At 36.9% G+C, this 3,992-nt stretch overlaps 1 pseudogene; it reads left to right on the forward strand.

Annotated features, from left to right (window-relative positions):
* Window positions 1-1,176: 1,176 nt before the first annotated feature.
* Window positions 1,177-3,368, forward strand: LOC103610820 (annotated as a pseudogene).
* The last annotated feature ends 624 nt before the right edge of the window (window positions 3,369-3,992 follow it).

A 3,992-nucleotide genomic window follows, 5' to 3' on the forward strand; every position in this document is an offset into this window, starting at 1 on the left:
ATCACTGTGCAGTAGCAATTATTAACAATAACAGTAATAAAATACTCTTTCCTGCCAGAATGAACCCCTCCCTCTTCAGACTTCCTCCTGCCAGGGTGCATGTATGTGCATGCATATTTACATGAAAATCTGCACACACACATTCACATATAAAGGCCCACGTGGAGATCTCATCTTACTGAGAAGGAGCCTGTTCATATGTAAATTGGCAGACTCAGCCTCTCAAGTTCAGGTATAATCTTGACCAGGATTCACCACAAAATCCTATTATGTCATCAAAAGGATAACTTTTTTTTAGTGATATATATATTTCTAAACAAAGACTCTTCATAGTGTTATTCTGTTACTCTGTGAGATAAATCTCCATTTAATAGATGAGAATATGGAAGATTATGGATGCTAACTAACTTTCTCAATAGCTCCCAGTTTGCAAATAGTAAGATTGGAAATTGAATTCAGATTTTCTGAATCTACTACTTTACTATGATTATAATAAAATATTATTACAGTAAAGTGTTTTCACAAACTCAATAAATTGTTTCTTTTTATTTAGTTTTACTATCTTTTAAGTTAATAAAGGTAGGTGTTTAAAATCCACCTAGTTTTCTTTGGCTTATATAGAATCAAGGAAAAAAACTATTTTAAATTAACATTATTTAAATTATTTTAAAAATTTCTTTGGATATTTTTATTTATTTTATTTTTATTGAAAAAATTGACTGTACATATTTGTGGGGTACAGAGTTGACTATTTGATCTGATGATCAAATCAGGATAATTAGCATATTCATCATTACAACATGTAATCATTCTTTGTGTCCATTAACTAATTTCTAGCTGACCTCCACCCGCTTCCCCTTTCCCACCTCTAGTAACCACAGTTCCATTCTCTCCTTCTGAAAGTTCAATGTATTGTGATTGTTTGTCCTTCCTTCCTTCCTTAGTTCCCACTTATGAGTGAGAACATGCTGTATTTCTGTTTCTGTGCCTGGTTTATTTCACTTGACATAATTCTCTCCAAGTTCATTGATGTTGATGCAAATAGCAGAATTTCATTCTTTTTTTATGTCTGAGTAGTATTCCATTGTGTAAATATGCCATGTTTTCCTTATCCAGTCATCTGTGGATGGATATTTATGTTGGTTCCATAACTTGGCTGTTGTAAATAGAGCTGCAATGAACATAGGAGTCCAGGTATCCCTCCGACATGATGATTTACCTTCCTTTGGGTATATACCCAGGAATGGACTGGTGGATTGTATGATAGTCCTATCTGCACTTATTTAAGGAACCTCCCTACTGTTTTCCACAAAGGCTGTACCAATTTACAGTCCCACCAACCATGTTGAAGGGTTCCCCTTTCTCTACATCCTCACCAGCATTTGTTATTCTCTGTCTTTTTGATAATAAATTCTAATCAGGCCCTTGGGGCTGTGGAATACAGGCTAGGACACTGAGCGGTGACTGCCCATTGCTCCCTGGGGGCTATGACAGAAATGCCTACATAGAATAGTGACAGCAGCTGGACTAAATGTTTCACTGCTGAACTAGCTCCTTGGGTATCCTGGCTATGGAGATTGCTAAGTGAGACTGGATGGCTGTTACAGATCCCGGTCAGTCTTTAGAAGGCAAAAATATCTCTCAATATACGTCAGAAACAAAGGTGGCCCCATCAAGTTTATACTCACAGCAAGTGTTATTTTATTCAATACCTTTATCAAAAAATGTGTGCAGTTTTTTCAGTGCCTTCTGCACAGAAGAGAATATTGAACAAAGCATTTCATATCTTGAACAAGAATTGACTATCTTTGGTTTTCCTTCATTATATGAAGAATCCAAAGTAACAAAACAAAGAGAATTAAATATACTTGCTGTTTTAAATTTTATGAATGAGCTATTGGTACTCCAGTGGAATAACCTATCTCAGGAAAATGTGGAAACACAGAATCTGAAACTGGGAAGAGATGGAGACCGTCTACAGACCTGCTCTGCAAAATTTAAAGAATAACTGGAAAATTCTAGGAGGTGAAATGATTGGGCTTTAGGGAAGAGACAGACAGTTAGAATGCAAGAACAGGCATTTGCATCAGCTACTGAAAAATGAGAAAGATGAGGTACAAAAATTTCAAAATAACCTTTCAAATCGGGCTACTCAATATAATCATGAAATGAAGAGAAAGGAGCGTGAATATAATTAACTAAAGGGACAACTACATCAAGTTGTTATGAATAAGAAGTATAAAAAGTAGCTATGGATGTTTTAAATGAAATGGGGAGAACTGATGGAAACAGAGGCTCCTGGAGGACGGGTGTAACTGAAGGCAGGAATGAAGATGAAATGTATAAAATTCTCGATTGATTATGAGTATCACCAGAAATAAATCCTAATGGAAAATACTGAACTTAAGAAGGTTCTTCAGCAAATGAAAAAGGAGATAATTTCTCTTCTTTCTCCCCAAAAGAGGAAACCTAGAGAAAGAGCAGATGACAGAGCAGGAGCTGTTGTCTCTGATGTTGAAGAAGATGCCAGGGAACTGGGCGGAGAGAGTACGTAGGATCTTTCCTGTAAAACTGTGAAAGAGGCTTGCAAACAGCATCAGAAGACAGTGGACGATTTTGAAAAGTCGTGCAGAAAAACTTGATAGTCAAGTTTCAAAGGTACACTTAGAAGGTTTTAATAACGAAGATGTAATCTGAAGAGAAGACTGTGAACAAGAAACTGAAAACCTCAAGTTAGAAATTCAGCAATTCAAAGAAATGTTAAAACTCAGCAGCAACTTTTACAGCAGCAGCTTGCTACTGCAAGTGATGATGATACTGCTTCACTATTATGAGACTGTTACTTGTTGGAAGAAAAGGAATGCTTCAAAGAAGAATGGTTTCCATTTAAAGAACAACAACAAAAAAAAAGAATTTTGAGAGAGGAAAAAGCTTTACCGTTAAAGACAAAGGCATTTGAAGAAGCAAGAGCCAGTTGGCTAAAACAACCGTTTTTAAATCTGACTACTTTTGACCACCAGGACTCAGAAAATATGAAACTTTTCAGGGCCTTCTCAGGAAATTCTGATCGGGACAATCTTAGAGTGCACTCAAGGCGATGGCAAAAGAAACCTCACAGTGTGTCTAATGGGTCTCCAGTTTGCACATCTAAACTCATTACATTTCTTCCTGCTTCATCTTCTACTTCATACTTTCGCCAGACACGTTCCTGTGTGTCTGAACATAGTTCAGACAATGTACTGAATATAATTCCTGAAGAAACAAAACCAAATCAGGTTGGAAGAGAATGCACAAATCAGAAATGGAGGGTTTCATATGACCTGGGTCATAGGAAGGTTGCTGTGATCTTCCTAGTGGATGATCCTTGACCTACACAAATTCTCTTGTAGAAAAGTATGTCTTACCCTAGACGTGTGGGCTGGATTTTTTTCCATTAACATGTTCATCAAATTTGACATCTCAGTTGAAACAGGGTGCTGTAGATTGAATGCCCCCCCAATCTTATTGAGGCTTAATCCCCACTGTAACTGTTGAAGGTGGGAAATCCTATTATGGTAATTGAAAGGTGGGACATTAAAGAGGTGATTAGATTATAGGACCATGCCATAGTGAATGGATGAAAACTGGTGTCATGGGCGTGGTTTGGAGGGCTTTAAAAAGAGAGTGAATGAGGAGGTTAGTCTCTCTTGCTCTCTCTGCTTCACCATTTTCACAATGTGATACTTTGCTGTCACTATTGCCAACACCTAGGCTCTCACCAGATGTGTCCCCTGGACTTTGGACTTCCTAGCCCAGAAACTGTAAGCAATAAATTCATTTTCTTTATAAATAGCCCATCTCCATGTATTTTGTTATAAGCATAAGAAATGGAATAATACACAGAGTGTATCATAAAGTCAACCACCTCTAGTAATTTAAGATGGTCTGAGTTGTTTATTTGGATTTCTTTGTCTTTCCCCAAAGAGCTGAAATGTTAAATCTATTAAAAGAAT

This window comes from Galeopterus variegatus, unplaced genomic scaffold (genome assembly GCF_000696425.1).
Source record: "Galeopterus variegatus unplaced genomic scaffold, G_variegatus-3.0.2 Scaffold11840, whole genome shotgun sequence".
NCBI lineage: Eukaryota > Metazoa > Chordata > Mammalia > Dermoptera > Cynocephalidae > Galeopterus > Galeopterus variegatus.